Genomic DNA, 22,806 nt, shown 5'->3' on the forward strand with positions numbered 1-22,806 from the left:
AAAAGTAAAGCATAGCCAGGCATGGTGGTAAACACCTGTAATCCCAGTGGCTCAGGAGGCTGGGGCAGGAGAGTCACAAGTTCAAAGCCAGTCTCAGCAATAAGGCATTTAGCAACTCAGCAAGACCCTGTCTCTAATACAATATTTTTAAAAGGGCTGCAGATGTGGCTCCGGGGTTAAGCACCCCTGGGTTCAATCCCCAGTACCATAAAGTCAGGAGTGGTAACACATGTCTGTAATCCCAGCTACTTAGAAGGCTGAGGCAGGAGGATCACAAGTGAAACTCCATCTCAAAATAAAAAATTAAAAAGGGCTCAGAATATAGCTCAGTAGTAACATGCCCCTGGGTTTAATCCCCAGTACCACAAAAGAAAAAAGTAAGGCATGCATCTAAGAAAAAGAGCAATGGAGAAAATTAATATAGACTATTAAATTCTATCAACAACTATTGCTATCTGGGAATATGTTAATAGCACTATAGTTGGTTTTTAAAAGTTCTACAATTCAAACATTTCAATACATTCAAGTCATTCATTTTTCAACCTGGATTGAATGTGGGCATCGTCGCTTAGTTTTCACAGTAAATAGAGCAGTCGCATTACTATTAGTGTTGAGGCTGTGTTTTTGTTATTACATTTTTCTACTCTGGGATTTCCTAATTTAATGTCTAGTTATAGGATTCAACTTTCGTGATATGTTTTGAAAGATACTCTCTAGGATTTAGAAGTTAGAATTACTTGAACATTTTAATCCATGGCAATGAAGTACTCAACCCAATGAGACTAATACTTTGGAATTTGTTGAGAATTTTTTTAAGCAGGGTTATAGTACAGCTGTTTTATAGATTTGAAATAAAAATTTACTTCTGTTTGTCTAATTAAATTGTAAATATAGTAAAATTAAATATTAATATTGTAAATATAGTATATAAATTAAATATTAATATTGTAAATATAGTGTAAATATTGTAAATATAGTAAAAGCCTCAATAATTCATCAAAAGAGATTTAGTACTGTCCTGCTTCTTGATCTGGGTGTTGCTTATATCAAATCACTTGAATTATGAAAATTCACCAGGCTCTATGCTTATGTTGATTTTTATTTATTATATTTCAACACAAAACAATTTTAGAATATTTTGTTATCTTACATAATTAAGTACTATGGATGAAATGATGGAATATCTGGGATTTGCTTCAAAAGACTGGGAGACAGAGTGAAGGGGGACGCACGTATGGTGATGGTTGAGGAGAAGAATAAAGCTGAGTAGGAAGTGAATGAAACAAGCTAAGATAGATATTGAGATTGTTGTAGTTTCATGGTAAGTTCATGGAGATTCATAATTCATATTTGAAAATTACTATAATAAAGAAGATATTAAAGGGATAGCATTATTGCTGCTGTAGCTGCACTTGCATGTGACCAGCATAAAGAACAGTGAAACACATAACCTGGGTGACCATGAAAAACAACCCATCATGGAAAGGGAGGAAATGAATGAGCAAACTCCAGCAGTAATGTCACTGCCTACCATATCTTCAAATAAGGAATTCAGGGCTTTATGGACTCTGAGGGGACAGAGTGTGAGGCTTTTTTAACATACAGTGGGCAGAAGAGCTTCCAGGGTGGTGGGCACATCTAATAAAAGAAAATGTGGCCTACACAGGTAAAATTTAAGGGATTATGACTGTGTATATGTCATAATTGCAAAAACCCAGCTATAAATTGCAAGGTAAGAGTAAACTTTGAGGGCTGGGGATGTGGCTCAAGCGGTAGCGCGCTCGCCTGTCATGTGTGCGGCCCGGGTTCGATTCTCAGCACCACATACAAACAAAGATGTTGTGTCTGCTAAAAAATAAATATTAAAAATTCTCTCTCCTCCCTCCCTCTCTCTCTCTCTCTCCCTCCCTCTCTCTCTCTCCCCCTCTCTCTTCTTAAAAAAAAAAAAAAAGAGTAAACTTTGAGAGTGACCATATCCACCCCAACCTTCCCCAAGAACACTGCACCGGAAAGGTCCAGTCTGGGAAGGAGTAATGCTAGTCAAACTATAAATACAGACTTTTGAGCTCAGAAGGCCCCCACCCTTACAGCTATAAAATGGCTCAAAGCAAAACTTCTCTTTCAATACTTCTTATTCATCCTAAGGCTTTGAGGAAATAAGACATCATTCTTACAAAGTTAGGAATCTTTAATATAGAAAGATGCCCATTAATCAAGTCACAATGAGCGCTACAAAGCAAGCAAGTATAAATGCTTTATCTAAATCATGACAACAGGGTGGGGTTGTGGCTCAGCAGCAGAGGGCTCACCTTGCATGTGTGAGGCCCTGGGTTTGATCCTCAGCACCACATAAAGATAAATAATTAAAACAAAGGTATTATGTCCAACTACAACTAAAAAAATAAATACTAAAAAATAAAAATAAAAAATAAATCTTGACAACAATTATTCTTTTAAATGATCCAAAAAGTCTTGGTTACAGTGTTATCTGCCTGTAGAAAGGTAAAAGAATTTTTAAGTTAAAAGATTAAAAGCCTAAAGAAAGGGGTCATTCATCAAGTGCTCCTGACCTCTCCCCACTCTTATCCTGTGTTCTACAGAACTCATTCACTAATCTAGTCAAGGGCTGAGTGTCAGTTTAAGAATGTAACTTTGGGCTGGGGATGTGGCTCAAGCGGTAGTGTACTCGCCTGGCATGTGTGCGGCCCGGGTTCGATCCTCAACACCACATACAAACAAAGATGTTGTGTCCGCCGAAAACTAAAAATAAATATTAAAAATTCCCTCTTAAAAAAAAAAAAAAAGAATGTAACTTTAGGGCTGGGATTGTGGCTCAGTGGTAGAGTGCTCGTTTAGCATGCATGAGGCACTGGGTTCAATCCTCAGCACCACATAAATGTAAAATAAAGATATTGTGTCCACCTAAAAAACTAAAAAATATTTTTTAAAAAGAATGTAATTTTAATAATGCATCTGTTTTATCCAAATTCTAATAGATTAAAAAAATCTGAATGCTCCATAACATTTCTTTTAAAAGAATTTTATTGGTAACAATATATTTTATAACCAGTGTTTTTAAAAAATGTGTTTAGTGTCTATTTGACTAACTTTCTGGTATATGAAAGTATATCAGATTAATAACTCAAATGATGAGCACTCAGTGTCCAAATGACAAGCAACTTGAAAATATACCAAATACACTGAGTAACGGCTAGTCTGACTAGAACCAAGGGTCCAACTAAACATGCACAGAGAGGTACACACTCAACACACTCACTTAAAAGCTAGCAAAACAACATTGCTCTTGTTTTCATTTCCCTAGTGAGATGGGAGATGAATGTTGGAATATGGGCAAGGACCCACATCACATTCTATCAGCTGAGGGCACTGATGAATTCAGCATAGGTAGGTTCTAAAGCACTGAAGGATTTACACTCAGGAACAACTTTACCCCAAAACTCTGCCTTGCTACTTAAATTATGATTCAGGAGACCCAAACCATTAACATAACCTAAGAGAGAACTTGTCAGAAGGTAGAATCTCAGGTGGCATCCAGACCACTGAATCAGAATCTATCTTGTAACCAAATTCCCAGGCAATATGTAGGCACATCACAGTTTGAAAAGCATGGATTAGTGTCAAATTGGAAAGAGGTTTCTATAGTGCTTCTCCTTGGGACTCACCTGTTCCTCATTTTTTTCAATATTTATTTTTTAGTTATAGTTGGACACAATATGTTTATTTTACTTATTTATATGTGGTGCTGAGAATCGAACCCAGGGCCTCACACATGCTAAGCAATTGCTATACCACTGAGCCACAACCCCAGCCCTCCTGTTCCTCATTTTTAACTCACAATTAACATGAGAATACTTAAAAGCCCTCATCAAATCCCAAGTTAACACTAATCTAGAAGGAAACAACTGCACAAACACCTCTTGGAGGGGACTTAGCTTTTCAAAAGATCATGAAAAAAAAAATTACATATATTTTATAAAATTATATATATATTTTATAAAAGCAACATTGGATCTACTTTTAAAAAAAGTAATGCATACTTGAATACATTACTGTGAATTAGACAACTTCTGAAGAAATGGCTATAAATCTAGCTATATATTCTAAAAGCAACTGACAGCAAACTGTGGCCACAAGCAATGGGGAGGGACAAGGAGGTAAAGGGATCAGGAGATTCTATCATGAGGACAGTACCTGAACTGGAGGACATTAAACCAGAAGAAGTAGTGATTAAGTGGGGACATTATCATAGTGTTCACACATTTGAAGGACTCTTTCAAGACATTTCATTCTACAAATGTGTTTGTGAGCATCTGCTATGTGCCAGGCACTATGCCAGGAGCTAAGGACATGGAGAGTAAAAAATCAGAACTGCTCTTTGATTTTCTGATGTTTCCTGCCCAGTGGAAGAAATCTGTCTGTTGTTCCAGAAAACAGAACTACGGCCAATGGCCAGTGAGCAGACAGACATGCGCAACATACAAGGAAGCCTCTTCTGCCCAGAGGACTACAGCTTTGTACCAGAGTTAACAGATAGTGTTGCCTGGGCTCCCTAGAGCTGGGAAGGATGGGTTAAGAGAGGGAACTAGCAGGACAATGCAAATACTACAGGGTTAGAGAATAATTAGGACCAATATCATTAATATAAGATTTGTTTAGCATTATATTACATTTAATTTAGCTTAGAAAAATTTTTTAAAACTAACCACAACTTAGTGTATCCACTAAATTTTGTGTATGTATGTAAATGATATCTAATTTCCCTTTTAGCAATGTTTTTTAAAACCTAAGATTGAATAAAAATCCACATTAACATTTTAAGCAACTCTGCCAAATGACTCATTTCAATTGTACCATTACCCCTCTAAAGCTACTATTTTCACACTCCTTGATGTAGCTTCAGAGTTGTTCATCATCCTACTCCTGAAATTATGCTAAAAAAATAACAATTCCCTTCCAACATCCAGAAAGAACAAGAGAAAAAAAGGTAGGGGAACTAGATGTCTGAAGATACAAATAAATAATATTTATAAAGAAACATAGTATATAAACCACTTGAATGTTCAACAAAACAACCAATACTTTTTATGGAATGAAGCAGAGTAGTAATAATAAAACATAATATCCAATAAGCAGGAGAATGTTTAAGATCAATTAATAAGCTCTTATAAATAATTGTTCAGGTTATATAGCAATAAGGAAAAATACTTAATAAGTAAAAAAAAGTCCCCACGAACTCGTACAGACATGTAAAAATCATACATGTCATCTAGGCATGATGGTGCACACCTATGAACCCAGGATGCTGAGGGAGAAAGATTTCAAGTTCAAGACCAGCCTGGGCAATTTAGCAAGACACTGTCTCAAACAAACAAACAACAACAAAAAAAAAAAACAAGAGTGGGAAATGTAACTCAATGGCAGATGCTTGCCTAGCATGCATGAGGCCCTGGGTTCCACCCCAGTGCCACAAGAAATAAATGAAATAAAAATAAAAATCATGTATATGAACATAAATTATGAAAAAAACAAAAATTTGAAGTTTCTTTTCTGGCATGTTAGGATTCATTTTTATTTAAAATTTCTACTTTCTATTGACTATTCAATAAATGTTTTTATAATGAATGTTATCAGGATCCAAAATGATTATAACTCATTTTAAGTACCAGAGTTTATACATTAGCAAGAAATGACAAGGTGACAGTTTGATTTTATGTTCAATTGAGTCTTTGTCCTTTATAAAGCTCTTTAAGTTTATAAACAACCAAAAGTAAAGATAATGACATTCATGTTATGAAAAGTGCTTAACATTTGTGGAAGCTAAAAAGGACTTTGTTCAGCAGCCGCCCATGAACTTTGAGTAAAAAGAAAACTAAATTTCGGGACTCTGTTTTGCTTTTCACCTTATTTGATCTCACTTCACATCACTCATGCCAAGTTGAGTTTTTTTCCCTCTTCTTTTTCCTTCTTCTCAAGTTCACAGATGTGAAGAAAAAAATATACTGCAGCTCTGTTACAGTCCGCCCCTGTTCTCCCAGCAACACCATGAAATGTAGCTTTCTGGCATGGGTTATAGTGAAAGATATGAGTAATATCTAACTATTATCTGTCACCAGCAAGATCACTAGCACTGAGGTGACTCAAGACCAAAAGCTCTGGGTTCGAATTCTCCACATCCACAATATGAAAATAATCTACACACACTCGAGTTCTTCCCTTTTGAAATTGCATGGTTCTTATGTCTAATATTTTCCAGATGAACTCCCCACCTTTCTCTAAACCCTCAGGGCCATCACCATATTTTAAATCTTTAGTCCAGTTTCAGTCAACAAGACCCAGCTTTCTCTCAAAATGGCGCTCAATGCACAATCTTTTAGGGACTGGGAAAGGGAAACACAGAAGCTTCCCAAATGCCCCATCCTCTAACAGTGCCAACTGTTTGAAGCAAAATGTCTGGAAACAGCACAAGAGTAGATTCTCCAAAACAAAAGGGCTAGTGCTATTTTAACCTCTGACGGAGTGCAAAAGGATGCGGATAACCAACCCCCATACCTTGCCCTTGCTCCTAACTCACAGAAGAAGTGAGGAAACTGAGGCCCACTGAGGACAAATGTGGAAGAAAAAGCCAGAACTGAAAACAGGCAACTACAACAGCAGTACTCTCTCCCATTTTGTGCTCAAAGTTTCCCAAAGACAAGTTAAAGGGAATATTCGTCCTAGTTTAATCTCCCCTACCATGATGTTGCAGACTTTTTCTCGTGTAAGATGGACTTTCTGGGGTGGCCCTAGTAATCCCAGGACCAAAGAACTCAGAGATTTAATCCTTTTTACTAAAGAGAGCTAAAGATCTTAGCTCTGTCGGTACCCACCATGTACAGAGAGGGCTCTTCTATGTGTCCCTGTAAGTTAAAAGGAATCACCCAATTTGACTTTTTAAAATTATGTTTTAATTTTAAAAACCAGAGAGCTAAATACTCTCTGTAAGAGTATATCACAAGAGAAGGGAGTTGTACGGAGTTTTACCCAGAAGCTAGATATAAGAAGCAATGTAGCAACATATTAAGAGCTCATGCTGTATAAAATGTAGAATAACTCCCAACCTTTCTATGCCTCCATTTCTTCCTCATTAAAATGAGGTCAGTTATACTACTATTGATGACATGTGTGACCATCCTTGGCATAGCAACTGGCTCGCTGTAAGAGTTCAATGATATCTCGTCATCAGATCCAGCTGAAGTTGGCTAAGTCTCCTCTAGCAAGAAATCAAATGTTAGGGCTTTACTGGCATTTTTGGCACCCCAGGAGTTAAAAACCTTTGTTTGGAAATATATTACAATATTACTAAATGTATCAAAACATAACTGGAAAACTATGCTAGAAAAACACTGATAAAAATATACTGTTAAATAGACATTTGAAAACCTAGGCTGAGTGGAGTTCAGTAAGGGTGGGTTTCAATCAAGAGTAAATTCAACAAGGGATTGAGCCACCAGAAAAAGCTAAAGAAACCTTAGGATAACCTATTAGAAGCACAATACATAGAATAAAGAAAAAAAATTACATCTGAAGAAACCAGGGATTCTGAGCCTGAAAGAAGGACTTGAGATAAAAGGGATGATGACACCTTTCTGTAGGTATTTGAAGGATTGTACATATTGTATATGGTGCAAAAGACTCAACTCTGCATATCCAGTGGGTCAAAAGTCCCAAGACTGTTATTTCCTTTAAGAAAGAATGTTCTTGAGCTAACTAAAAGGTTCTCCATTTGAGAAGAGGAATTGGCATATCACCAGTAGACACATTGGAAACTTCTACGGTCATTCCCTATCTGAGCACCTGCAATCCTAATGTCTTGTTTGGACACCAGAAGTAAACGTAAGTGGGAATCGACAGAATGCAGCTTATATGTACCAGAATTCTTCATAAGATAGCAGTAACCCCTCAAGAGAGCAATATGAAGGCTCAAACTTAGTCCACTAATACATACACATCAGTATTCTTATTCCATTTGAGAGGTATTCTAGTTATGATAATTGTAACAAACAATTTTCTTAAAAATAATCACCCAATACTACATTAAGAATGCAAAAGTACAATCTGACGCATTATTTTGAGTAATGATGCTTAGAATTTCATTTAGTCAAAGACATCATTACTTTTTTACTGTTAGGCTCACAAAATTAAACATTAAAAAAAAAAAAAAAACGAGAAATTCTGAAAATCACAGTCACTGGGAAGAAAGTGATTCAACATTTTATTTTCTTTGTTCTGCCTGCCAAAAAAGACAGAGTAGGTTTAGAACTGAAAGAAAAAAAAAAAGGATTCAAAAGAGTAGAAAAAGAGCTGAAAGACAAGCATGAGAGTTTAGTGGCATCAGCCATCACAAACCTTACTGAAAATCCAAACATGTAACTCATGTACCTAAATGTATACTGCACAGGCTCTACAACTCTCTTCCTTTTTCTTCACCACTGTGAGCTGGTCAGCAGGAGGGAAGGAGACAAAAGCAGAAGCTCATCTTTCCTTCAGCCTCCGCACTGCCCTCCACAGCTATCACAATGCAGCACAGGAGAACATTAGTGCTCTTCACCATGGAGACAATTGTAAAGTCAAACCCAGAATTGTGAAATCACTAAATATGAGACACATGTAACAGGCTTTGGAATGGGAGTGAGGGGAGTGGAGATCCAAATTACCAGACAAGAAAGGCAGGTCTTTAGAAGCTCTTGGGAAGCAATTCAGATTCTTAAAATCATTTTATTTCCTTTCAGAAGATGAAGACGATTACTCATTATTTTGAGTTAAATTAATTCTGTTCACAGAAGACATTATACTTGAATTCCAGCCTTCAGACCCTGTGAGAAATGAATGCTCTGTTAAAAGATATACAATCAGGTGTCGATGCCTTCAGGATAGAGTGTGGCTTTCACCTGAACTACAGAAAGCACTCTTTGTCCTAGATTACCAAATGTTTTGTTGTAACTCTATCCTTCAAGCACTATTAGCTGGGGAAACAAAGACGTAAACAAGGTGTTAAATGCTATCACAAAGGTGTCCATTTATGCTCCAGGAGAAGTGGAAAAGGAGGAGAAGTGGCATCTCTCACAGTCTAAAGGGTCAGGGAAGGCTTTCTGGAGGAGGGGGCACCTGCAATGAAGCTGGAAAGGCAAGTGGGTGTTGGCCTCACGAAGAAGAGAGAGGATTCATTCTCTACAGAGGGACACAGAGAAAACCCAAGAGGATTAAGGTAAGAAGCCTGGAGAATGCTGATATTTCAGGGTTGGCCTGAGGACTTGATGACCAGAAAAAAAATCATAGAGACAGAAGAGCTAAGGAGGAAAGCATTTCAAAGCTGGAATGGCTCACAGGTAAATGGATGCAAGTCAAGTCAGGCAAGAGTGAAAGGCCTAGTCTTAGCTAAACCACAAAGGACCTTGGATGCCCTTTGCCCAAGACATTTCAGGGAAGTGGCAATGACAGAGGCCAGAGCACAGAGGGTTGAACTGCAGGAGGTGAGGAAGTAGAGAGCATGGATAAGGCTACTCACAGAAAGCTTGGCTTAGAACAGGGAGTGAGCTAACAGGAAACACAGGATCAAATTTTATTTTCCAGTCTGAACTTCTGCTCTGAGCTCCAGATTCTCGTATTCTCTTGAATTCTTCCTTTCACCTCACCCCCTACATTCAATTTACACTCTAGCCTCCCCTCCACCCACTCTTCATACAATTGGTCCTTCTTCTTTTAAAATTATAAATCAGACCATTTTACCTCCCACACAAAAGGCACAATAGCTTCCTGCTGCCCTTAGGATAAAATCCAACCCCTGCCATGGTGTGTAAGTTCTTGGATGATCTAGGTCCTACTTTACTCTTTTGCATCTTCTCATCACCTCTCCCTCCTGATTATTATGACCATCTTGGCCTTCTTTCAGTCCTTAAACCTTCTAAGCACATTTCTGCATTAGAATCCTTCTTAAGCTATTCCCTCTGCCTAGAAATGCTCCTTTCTTGCTGTCCCACCAAGCAGCCAAAGGACAATTTCCTACAAAGGAGCAGGTCATCATAAAGGTCCTCTTTCACCTGATGCCCAGGGGTTCAATTCAACTCCTTCAGAATCCTGGTTTTCCAGCCTTCCAGGTAGGATATTTTCTGGCTCTCATCACCCGGGACTTTGATGTCCAAACACATAGGCCCTTGATCATTTTTTTACTGCCTATTATATGGCCTTTGTCAAGACACTACCTCATCATTTTTCTTAAAAAAGGTAAATGGCATCTACCTCCACTACTGTTAGAAAGCTCACCTCGGAAGGGAGGTAAAGGCCATAGTTCTCACCCACATCTTCCCTAACCTGTGACCCCTCTTCCACCTCAGACATCACTTGCCTTTACCAGTCCTAGGCTCTTCCCAATCCCTGGCCATCGAGGCACAAAGAGTGCCTTCTCCATTTCACCCTGAAGCTGCACAGGTCCTGCTTCACTCTTCCTGGATTCTACTGCTCTTTGAGAATATACAAACACATCCAAATTCATCTCTCATCTAGTAACCATCTATCCTGTAGCCGTATTCACTAGCTCCCTTCCTAGGCCTGGTATATAAAAGCCTCCCACACAACCTTCCATTCTCAATCTCTTACCCCATCCTGCTGCCCAGCATTGACACCCAGAGCAACCTTAGAAACCATGGTTTGAAGACAGCAGAGATCCATCAAACTAGGTCTTCTCTACCCCAGTTGATTGGATTATAAACAAGCATGGAAGTGTCTGCTATTTTAGGCCTCTTAGATTTCAGCAGGGTTTGTCTATTATAGTAGCTAGTGTTTCTCTATGCAATACAGGCTGAATTTAGACAGCAGGAGAGAAGGGGTAGGAAATGCTGGACACAGTGGCACATGCCTGTAATCCCAGTGACTCAGGAGGCTGAGGCAGAAGAATCACAAATTGGATGCCAGACTCAACAACTCAGTGAGACCCTCAGCTACTCAGTAAGAACCTGTCAAGAAAGAAAGAAAGAAAGAAAGAAAGAAAGAAAGAAAGAAAGAAAGAAAGAAAGAAAGAAAGAAAGAAAGAAAGAAAGAAAGACAGACAGACTAGAGATGTAGCTCTGTGGTAAAGTCCCCCCAGGGTTCAATCCCCAGTACCAAAAATTTTAAATATATATATAGAGAGAGAGCTAGGATTAGACATGGCTTTATGACAATACCTGTGTTTATATATTAGTTATATATTACTTATCCTCTTCAAAGAACATTAAAATGTTTTCTCATTTGACACTTCATCATCACTTACTGATGTTATTCTATAAATTATTCACAAAATGAAGAAACAGACTTAGAGATATAAGTTGCTACTAAATGGAGAAGCCAAAACTGGGCCACAGGACTCCCGACTCAGTCTGTGGTATTTTTGCTACAGCATCTGGTCTCTCACAGCCACATTTTAGTGCTACATAAGAGAAACTCTTGCCTGAAGTCCAAAAATGCTGGAATGAAACAAGGGTAGGTAGTGTGGGCAGACAGATTTAAAAAAAAATATGGAGGTCTTTATAATCACCAGACTGTGTAATACAGCTTTCATCCGATAAATAATGGGGAACAAGAATCGACTCCCACTTCCTAGCTCCACAGCTGTAATTGATACCTTTCCACTGTCTTCAAAGACCTTACTGTACCACTCCCCCAGCTATCAGTTGGTGCCAAAAGTTCACTTCACAAAGAAAACAGCTTTTTCGAGAGTAAAACTTCCAACCCCTTACCTTCTATAGAGTTCTCTGTGTCCCCAAGTAGCCTTATCTCTTCCCACACCATCAAATGGAAAAGGCATACCTCCTCTGGCAGTGCTACTGGCCGTCCTTTTAAGCATGTCACCGCATCCAAGGCAGAGATACTTCTCAATCATTTACCTTGAATCTGCTACCTTCTTTTTTTTCTCAGTGCTAGGGATAAAACATGTTTTCCTTTATTCTGGATCTTTCTTTTCTTGGTCTCTAAATCTTCCTTTCCTTGGTCTCTCATCCTTTCCTCAGGAAGTCCACTGCCCTTTCTTATCCTCATACTTCTTGGCTAGGCTCCTTCAAGAAGCAGCAGCAGTAAACACACATCTCCACTTCATCATCACAATTTTCTTCCATCTACTGTAATGTGGGACACTGAAACAGTCACCTCTAACAATACCTCCTGGGAGCTAAATTTCTGGATAATTTTGAACATTTATCTTATTTTTTATGGCACTTGACACTGCTGGTACCCCTCCTCCTAGAAATTTCCCTCTGCCTTGATTTCCATGTCCCCACTCTCCTGATCCTCCTCCTGTGTGTGTCTACGCCTTTTTGGTCTCCTTTTAAGGCTTCTTCCTTCACTTCCCCCTAAATATTGATGTATCCTGAGGTTTTATTCTTATACTTCCTCTTACCTTATATATTCAGATCTCTCTGTTTGAAATCACACCTCAAACATAGCTTCAACTGGCAACTGCACACAAGTGACTCCTACACTGATATATCTCCTGTCCAAACCACTCATGTGAGCCCTCCATGTCCTGGCAATGTTTACCTGCTAGTATTTAAACCCAGATTCCATAGGTATCTCAAACTCATCATAGTTAAAACCACAATGAGCACCATATCTATATCTATCTATCTATCTATCTATCTATCTATCTATCTATCTATATATATATATATATCCCTTATACAGTGACAATGAAAACACTGATTGAGTACTGTATCAGTCAGCATTCTCCAGAGAAACAAAACCAATATGAAACACACCAATATGTGTAAGTGTGTGTTTGTGCTCATGTGTGTACAAATATATACACTCACTCACACACACACACGTACATACAAACCCAAAAAAGTTTATGTTAAGGAAATGACTCATGCAATTGTAGGGGCTGACAAATCTGAAATTTGTAGGGCAGGTCAGCAGCTATAAATTCAGGCAAGAATTGGTGTTACAGTCTTAGACTCATCCCCCACTTGAACAGACATCCCTGGAGACAAGGTCTCACCCTCTGACCCAGCATCTTGCACAGACAGGCATGACACACCACAGAAGCTCAGTCAGTTTTGACTTATGGCCACTGTGGCATAAAATGAGATGCTCTTAAATGAAATGGGATGACAGGATGGATGAGGCACTAAATCATGATAGGGAAAAATTAGGACTTGAACAAGGATTATGTTATAAATCAAGACACAGCCCTTGTCAGATTTACATGACCACAACACCTATAATTGACTGAAGACCATCCACACAGATAGAAGCACATCTGTTCCAATAATTTCTTTGAATGTCTCAACAACCCTGTGAAATTGACATGGCAAAGAAAAGGTCACATTTTACAAGTACACTGAGATTTTAAAAGAGCAAGGGTCTTGTCTTGGTTGCTAGAGAAAATACCTACAGTGAAATATCTTAGTTCTTTAGTGATATATAGGTAAGAGGAATCATAAAAACAACAAAAGATCAAAACCAGAAAAGAACCTTGTAGTTCAAAACCTGCAAAAAGTATAAATATCACCTTCAATTTACAAAGAATACATTTTCTTTCAGGACAATTATTGCCCACATTAATATTTGTACTATAATACTATGGCATGTGTTAGATTATCCAAATTACATCGATTTTTGTACTGGTTCTGTTTATATACCATGTATCCAGAATAATTGTTTTGTGAAATAAGAACAGTTATGTGTTAAATTTTCATTTCTATAGTGATGACTAAGTATCCCTAGGCACCCAAAACTATCTGGTTTTCTTATTTAGTATTAATAAGCATTAGAATTAGTAGAATATTAATGGTATTTAGACTGTATGTGGAAACACTGTGGCATTAACTACAGGGTAGTAGAAACTCTCCATTAGCTATTCCTGCAAAAAAAGTTAAGGTTGACTATCCTCAACTATATTTGCATATATAAGAACTTGACCTTTTCAAATTCTTTTGTATGCAGTCTCATCTAAGTATCATAAAAATGTTATAAATCAGGAAAAATACCTCTCATTTCAAGTGACAGGAAATAGAGGCAAATGCCTAAATTCATATAATTGAAAAAAGGCAAAAGTAAGCAAAGACACCAAGGTTTTCTGTCCCCAGACCTATACTCACTCAACAAATCTATGATGGCTCCCTAGCTACGGGTCAACAGACTGTGCTATTAGACCAGAGAAGGACAGTATCTGATTTGCTTTCTATTGAGGTTTAGTGTAACCCCTACAACACTAAAGCCCCTCCAAGAGAATTCATTCTAGTCCTTTGTATGGTAAAATGGGACATATAACATTAACAAATATCTTGGCTTTTCAAATTCTATTAACATTATCAGGAATAAATAGAAAGAAATGTCATCTTTTTTAAACCACATATGTTGATTTTCAAGGAGATCACAAATCTGGGCTAGGCCCCATTTCAGCACAAAAGACAACTTGTGGGTTTTCAGCTTCCTGGAAAATTGAAGAATTGAATCGAATGGGAGTGAAAATAGAGCCTTAACATAGGAAAGGAAAAACTGAATGCAAGGTCTTAGGCATAACAATGACCATTTGTAAGGATGGCCTCATGTTCTAGCCATTGTTAACTAAGGAATCTTGGCAAGAAATGGGCCTGCCAAGGGAGTGAGGACTCATCCAGAAGAACACACATCAGTGAGAGAGAATTCACTCTATGGCAGGAAGATGCACCTTTGAAGCAGCAGGCCAAGCTCGGGAATCAGGCATACAGAGGCCCGGAGCAGGAAGAGCAACTCTGTACATGGCTTCACAGGCTCTGTCAATTTCTCTGTGCTTTGCCATGCTAAGACAAGAGAGACAGGCAGCAGCTATGTCCTTTAGGTTACCATGGCCCCATCCAAAGAGCTCTTGTGCATATCACCAACCATCCCTGACAAAGGTGCTCAGGAATGAGATAGATGAGTATTCAATGGGACTGCCAACTTGGCAGACTATTCCTTTCCCACAAAAGCCTCACTAACATCACTTGGAACTCTATCTTCCCTCAATTTCTAACCTCATATCCAGACTATATACATTCCATTATCATTCTGGTTTTCTGTTTACCACCAGCATATTACTAGACAGTCACATGGTGCATACTGATGTTTTAATAAAAAATGGACCACACTATATGATGACAGTCCCATAAGAAAACAATGGAACTGAAAATTCTTACCACCTAGTATTTTTACTGTATTTTTTCCTATGTTTAGATATTTTCCTGTTTTACAACTGCCTATAATATTCAGTACAGTAATATATGGGGTAGGTTTGTGCCTCCAAGCAATAGGCTATGTCTGTGTTAGGTTGTACCATCTAGATTTGTGTAAGCACACTGTATCATGTTCATATAATGACAAAATCACCTAACAACTCATTTCTCAGAATGTATCCCTATTGTTAACCAATGAGTGATGAGTCATTACTTCTGGTATCAGATGGACCTGGAGAGCCAGGCTACTAAGAATGATGCATGAAGGCTTACTCCCACCAGTCTCACCTCCTTCAAACCCAGGCAGTTGGCTTCCAGATCCTATGTTCTTAATCACTACAGACATATTCCCCAAACTTACCTAATTATAAAAGAAGTACCAAATGAGTGTATGTGGAGGAGGGTGTTAAATATATATTCTCAGACTCCTCTCTTTAGAGATTCTAGTTCAGTGGGGCCCCGAGATAGATCCTGGAATCTTTATTTTTAACACACCCTCAGATGACTTTCATCACAGTTTAGAAACAGTTCTACATGCCACCAGTATTGCCCACTTGAATTGGGATTCCTTCAGAAGCATAATGAAACTGGGCCAAGGTCAACTTATTCCAGACAGACCTGGCAACCATAAATCGTACAGGTCATGCTTTTCCATTTCCTTCAGGCAAAACCCTCAATCCTCTGAGAATCTTACAGACTGGCTGTAATACCTCTCTCCATTGCCAGGACCTCTGACCCCACCTAATTTGCCAAAGAACTGGCCCACCTTCTTTTTCTTTACCCCAAACATCTTGCCATCCTTCTGATGGCTTCTCTGACCACAAGGATGACCCAAACAACACTCTGGTCACTCAGTTATCTGACTTCATCATTTTAGTGTTCTTCACTGAGTTCATTTCATTTCAGTGGTTCAGGTCTGTGGTGAAATGTAGAAGTCTGCCATGCCCAGTAATTAACTGCTCCAATTCTGAAATCTTCCACTCACATATCCCTCTCTGACCATATCCAATTACTCCATCACTCCAATACACCCATTCCTTGACTTCATCAACACCACTGGTCCTCTTCTCCTCCTTATTTAGCCTACACCCCATCTATCATGTTAATCACTCCTTGAAAAATACTCTGTTTTCTGACCCACTGTCCTTCTGCCAGTCATCCCTAGCAAACCCCAACTTTGGTTCAATCCAAATATATGCCTTTTTTGCTCCTAAAACCAGATGTTCCAATCAGTCCATAGTCTCCCAATAGAGTCCTGAATATTGCCTGGATATCAGAGACACTGTCTTCCTCTTCCTGACATCAATGGTTCATCAAAATTTCTCATTTTTCCTCTGACCTATTCCTACTTATTCTTAGCAGATAATCTCCCCTCTATTTCACAGGGATGACAAGCCACCAGACTGGCACATGCTCATAAGTCATCCCACCAGAAAATTCGACTGTGCCGGTATTCCATCACAAGAACTGCCAAGTCTGTCATGTCTGAACCAGGACCCTGTTCACATGGTTATCTGACGTAAGCACCCTGGTGGTGAGCATTCCTGAAGTAAACAGTATGATGGTGGTATCTTTCTAGAAAAAAATAAAATAGTGTGTCTTTTTTTGTGTGTGTATAATTCTGCTCCTTAGAATGATCTTGAAAGATAAGTTTTTTTTTCAATTTGCAATTGAAAAAAACAAACAAGTAATTTTTCCAAGGACTAGCAGCTAGAAAGTGGCAAAGAAAATTAAAACGAGCCTGAAAGCAAACTAACCTATGTGCTTTGACATAATGGCTATTAAGGAAAACTTTCCATAAGTTTTGCTCTTTAAAGCAAGCATTCTTATTTTTTCAAAGTCCCCATACATGCTTAAAAACAAACATGAGGACCCATTAATATCACAGCATATCTCACATTCATTCCTATATTTGTACCAGAAGGCAGTGATGAATAATAGGGATAGTCCAAAGATCAGGTCATGTGCTTTAAAATCCTAACACCACTACATTCTTAGCTATATGCTTTAAAAATGTCCTAACTTGGGCTGGGAATGTGGTTCAGTAATAGAGAGCTTGCCTAGCACATGTGAGGCACTGGGTTCAAACCTCAGCACCACATAAAAATGAAATAAAGATATTGTGTCCACCAACAACTAAAAAATAAATATTTTTAAAAAGTCCTAACTACTCTAAACTCTACTTTCTCAACTCAGAAATAGAAATGGTAATGTAATTATCATCACCACCTTTTGAATTCTCCCAAAGGTTTAGACATAATGTGAGAGTACATTTAATAGTGGATCTGGTATACAGTAAGTCTCAAAAAATGGTTAGCTGCTATAACAATTAATATTCAAAATGTTTGAGCACCTGTAAAAATACTGGATTCTAGGCAGAGCAGTGGGTGCCAGGGCTGTGCCATAACCAAAGTAAGGATGTCCCTGTACTCATAAATTTTGTAGTCTGTTGGGAGAGTTCACCACTTAAGGAAAGCAACAAACATATAAATAAAATATTTGGAATTTTTATGAACTTAAAAGCAGGAACTGCATGTGTACTAATGGATAATGAAGGGATAATCAGGGAAGGCCACCTTGAGGACTAGACACTTCAGCTGAGTGGATGTTTGAAAAGGGTCTTTCTATGACAAGGGTGGGGAGAAGAATGCCAGGCAGAGGGTACACAAAAAAGGAAGAGAATTTGGCATATTCAACAAATTGACAGTACTCAACTTGACAAGCATGGTGTCAGTAAGCAGGGGTTGGGAGAGGGAGAGGGTGTGGGGGCCTCAAGAGTAAGTGTGGATATGACTCTAAGGAAAGTGAGAAGCCACTAAGTAGGGAGGTGGCATGATCTTACTTTTTAGTAGGATTACTCTGGCTGCCATGAGAGAATGTGCTAGAAAGAAAGTAAGAATGAAGCTGGGAAACCAACTAGGAGGTGACTGCCTTTATCCAGCCAAAAGAAGAGGGTGGCTGATTTAGGAAGAAGAGGAATGAAGGATCTGTAATATTCTGGTGGCTAGGCTGACAGGCCATGTGGTGGACTCAACATGGGATGGAGAAAGAGGAAGAATGAAGGACAACTACATCAACAAATGATATAATGCTATATATACACACAATGGACTTTTATTCAGCCATCAAAAATTAAATTGTGTCATTTTCAGGAAAATGGATAAAACTTGAGAACATTATGTTAAGTGAAATAAGCCAAACTCAGAAAGTCAAGGGTCATATGTTTTCTCTCATATGTGGAAGCTAAAGAGAAAAAAGGAAGAAAAAGGTAGAGTAGAAGGATCTCAAGAAAATTTTTTTTTTAAAAGCATTTTTTTTTTTAAAGAGAGAGTGAGAGGAGAGAGAGAGAGAGAGAGAGAGAGAGAGAGAGAATTTTTCAATATTTATTTAGTTAGTTAGTTCTCGGCGGACACAACATCTTTGTTGGTATGTGGTGCTGAGGATCGAACCCGGGCCGCACGCGTGCCAGGCGAGCTCGCTACCGCTTGAGCCACATCCCCAGCCCCTCAAGAAAATTGAAGGGAGATCAGTGGAGTAGAGGAAAGGGACCAGTAAAGGGAGGAGAGAAGGGAAAGGGGAAATACTGGGAAATAATATTTGCCAGATCATATTGTTAAATTGTGTACATATACAAATATATAACAAAAAGTCCCACTATCATGTACAACTATAATGTGCCAATTAAAAAAAAAAAAAAACATGGAAAAAAAGAAAAAAGAAGTAAGGACAACTTTCAGGTACCTGACCTGAACAATGAATGTTGAGAAATGACACTGAGTCAGGGAAGGCTGGTGGGGAGACAGATATGAGTGGTCAAGAATGATGAATACAAATTTGAGAGAGAGGTTAAGAGATCAATACTGAACATGTGAAGATTGAGAAAACAGTGAGGCAGGAAGCAGAGACAACAAGAAGGCCTCATAGCTGAAAATACAAGTCTAGAACCAGAGAAAGGGCAGGAGGCAAAGCAGAGGGAGTCATCTGCATCCAGAGGGTATTAACATCCTGGGACTGGATAAGATCAGACAGAATATGAAAGAAGTGAAGGAACTGAAAAAAGAATAAGAAAGCAGGCTGATAATCTAAAACTGAACACGATTAAGCAACCCACACGAAACAGAGTTGCCCAAATACATGTTCAACAAATGCCTACGGAACAAAAATAAATTCCTAACACAATCCCTTTAGGCTTTTAAAAAGAATGAAAATTTCTTTTAGTATTCTACCCTCCCTCACCATTCTTGTATATTTAGAACATAAGGAAAAAAAAAAAAAAAAAAGGTCTTGAAGGTCTCTGGACTAGGATCCTTAAAAACAAAACACCTTTTTTTTTCCTCTCAAAAACTCACTAAAAGTAGTCCACCTAAAGTTCAAACCTCTAAAAAGCTCACATTATATCTTCTCTGTAAAAATTCTGCCTCAAGATAGTTTTCCCACCCTTATAATTATAAATTATAACTAAAAATTCAATTGTATGTTTTACTACAGATGTTGTTTCATCCTGAAAGATGAAATGTTACTTTCAAACAGTTAAAAGGCACATGAGATGTAAAATGCTCAAAAGGTCAAGGATTTACTTTAAAAGTTAAATAAATTGAATCAAACTGTGAAATATGATGTATTAAGAACTATGTAATGTTTTGAACGACCAACAATAAAAAAAAAAAAGTTAAATAAAAAAAGTAAGTGTACCTGCTAGCCAGCCAAAAACTGATAAGCAGGGAGATGAAAAGGATAGAACTGCCAAGAAAATAAGTAAATATAACAGCTATTCCCCAAATAAAAACACATTAAACCTATAATTATATCTCTGGGTATCTGCTGACACAAAAAGCCCACTCTGCTTTTGAGGCTTATACTATTACTTAGAACAACCAAGTTGAAATCACAGCTGTAAACATAACTGGGACACCTTATACTTTACAAAGATTCCCAGTGTGACACAGGGGATAATGAATAAAAAAGAAACCCAGTCACATTTGCCAAAAATGTTCCTTCCCTTAATTGTTTAAGTTAAATCAAGACTATAACTCTTTTTAATATAATAAACCTCACTTTGTAAAATAATTCTCAGATATGGAAAGGAGAAAAATGTTGGGACTTTTAAAGAGACTAATGATATAGCTATCTAGACCTGCAGCAAGGTCATGTGAATGGATGGATAATGAACATTCATTCATTCAGCATATAGTAAGTACCTACAAAAGGCCAGGTATAGGTCTGGGCCCTGAAAATACATCAGTGAAAAAAAAAAATCTCACTTTTCTGGGTTGATGAGGGAGAGAGAGAATAAACCAACAAACAAATAAGTGACTGTAAATAAAGCACAGCAAGAGAGGACAGGGGGTGAGATATATTTTATACAGCAAGATTACATTTGAGCAGAGACCTGAAGTAATAAGGGAGTCAATCATGATAATATCCAGTGACCAAAGTTCTCAGCAAAAGGACAAGAAAATGCAAAGGCATTGAGACAGGAGTTGCTTGAAGTTTTAAAGGAACAGCAGAGACATCAGTCTGGCAAGGCTGGAAGTCAGAACCAAGAGGTAGCCTAGTAGGCAACAGAAAGGACTTCAGATTTTAAGATAAGAAGCTGTTAGAGGGCTCTAAGCAGAGAACTGACACAACCAGACTTACTTTTTTAAAAGGGAACACAAGTTCCTACTCATAAAACCAAGACTCATAATCTATTTATAAGTGAAAGGGGGCAAAGCATACAATAAAATTCTTATAGTCTGATAGCGTTTTTTGCAAGAAAAGAATATGTACACATGGGAACAAAACTAAAAACATAAATATTGTGGTTTTTGAGGTTACAGAGTTTTTCTTACATTTTCGTTTTTCTTTTTTTTTTTTTTTTTTTTTTTTTTATTTATTTTTTTTTTTAGTTCTCGGCGGACACAACATCCTTGTTTGTATGTGGTGCTGAGGATCGAACCCGGGCCGCACGCACGCCAGGCGAGCGCGCTACCGCTTGAGCCACATCCCCAGCCCCAAGTTTTCTGTCTTAAATATGAATTATTTTGTAACTTTTAATGTTACCTTTAAAAAAAAACCTACTTCACCATGAGACTGTCCTAGTCTGAAATCTTACTTCAGTATATAAAAAACAAAACCAAAAACAACACAGAGAACATTTTTTCCCAAAACTACCACACTTCCCATGCAATGTTTGCCTATCATGAACCACTGCACAAATCGAGTAGCTCAATGTATCAAGGTCACAAAACCAACTTAGTTAATATTTATCATTACATAGTAGCTCTGTCCCCTAAAACAACTTTGATATCATCTTTCCAAGACAGCAACAAAAAGGCCCTTTTCATTCATTTTCTAAGTCGCTTTGATACTATTTTGCTGGTTTTGGATTTTTCCACTGTACGTCTCTTAGAAACAAATTAAGCCCAAATAAGTTGTTCCAGCTAATGAAGTGCGCTTTTGGCTGAGAATTATTCGGCAAAATACCAATTGTTTTAGGACGCATTTTTCTCTTAGTTTTGAAATACTGCAATACTAAGTTACCACAAATAAAGAACCTCAAGATAACAACGTACAAGAACATGTATATAAATGGAAACCGCCGTAATCCATTTTTAAATTGAAAATGTGTGGATGCCTCATGAATAAACATTTACAAATATATACTAGCGTTCACAGGACATAAATAAAAACACCACCCCGCCCCTGCCCAGTCCATAACAGTTTTTTGCAAGGCAGAAATGCAAACCATGCAACTCAAAATGACTCAAGCTCTCACTTCCACCTGAGCCCCACATCCCACCCACTCCTCAATCACTTCCAACAGGTTTCTCTGAATGAAATCCCAAACTTAACAAGCCGCAAACTCTGCTCACATACCACTCACGGCATCCGGGAACCTGGGATCCACGTGTAGTGTTTTACGTGGGGAAACAACAGCCCAGGGTTCAAGATTCTACTGTACCCCGAGTGGTTGGTGCCCCGGCTCAGCTGCCTTCCCTGGCGGAGCTGATGCTCTTTACACCAGAGGCATGGGCTGTCCAGCCCAGCAGCGGGCAGCGACCCACGGGAGTGGAAACAAGCGGCGCTCAGACATGCACTCTCACACCGCCAGGCGCGCCCCCGCGGACACCCCACTTACCCGCCACCAACCATTCTGCTCCTTTCGCAATTGTGTGGCCCTTGGGACCACAATGACCCCAGGGACCCCAGGGCGCCAGAGCCTGGAGCCGGGAGTGATGACAGATGGGCGAGGGCGGGGCTTCGGGGGGAAGGGGCGGAGCCTCCCAGCATGGGGGTGCTGGCGGCTGACAGAAAGACAGGGGGCAGCGGGCGGAGGGGGCTGACCTAGCCTGCGGGCCGGGCTGGGGCCAGGCCTGGCGGGAAGGAGCTCGCGCGGACACAGAGGCTGACAGGCAGAGAAACACACAGACACCGGGTACTGACAGTCGCCGGGGCACACGGGGTCGGCGGGCCGCGGCGGACGCTCACCTGGCAGCGGCGGCGGCGGCGACGGCGGCGGCCGGGCCGCACTCCCGGCGCTGCGGGCCTCCCTCCCTCCCGGCAGGCGGGCGGGCGGCCGGCGCAGGCCCCGCGGAGGCGG

The 22,806-nt window shown here is 39.1% G+C and overlaps 1 protein-coding gene across 6 annotated transcripts in view; it reads right to left on the reverse strand.

The window, feature by feature from the left end:
* Zhx3 (zinc fingers and homeoboxes 3) overlaps window positions 1-22,806 on the reverse strand; it is a 130,223-nt gene that overhangs the window by 94,455 nt on the left and 12,962 nt on the right. For 4 of the 6 annotated variants that reach the window (XM_077799397.1, XM_077799395.1, XM_077799396.1 and 1 more), the window contains exon 1: window positions 22,695-22,775. The exons of 1 other annotated variant lie outside the window; for it this stretch is intronic. The gene's annotated coding sequence lies outside the window, so the exon portion shown is untranslated. Of the gene's footprint in view, window positions 1-22,082; window positions 22,123-22,694; window positions 22,776-22,806 lie in introns of those variants that run through there. One more of the 6 variants, XM_026383149.2, reaches the window with a different exon arrangement.

The sequence above is a fragment of the Urocitellus parryii genome, chromosome 6 (genome assembly GCF_045843805.1).
Source record: "Urocitellus parryii isolate mUroPar1 chromosome 6, mUroPar1.hap1, whole genome shotgun sequence".
In the NCBI taxonomy this organism is placed as follows: domain Eukaryota; kingdom Metazoa; phylum Chordata; class Mammalia; order Rodentia; family Sciuridae; genus Urocitellus; species Urocitellus parryii.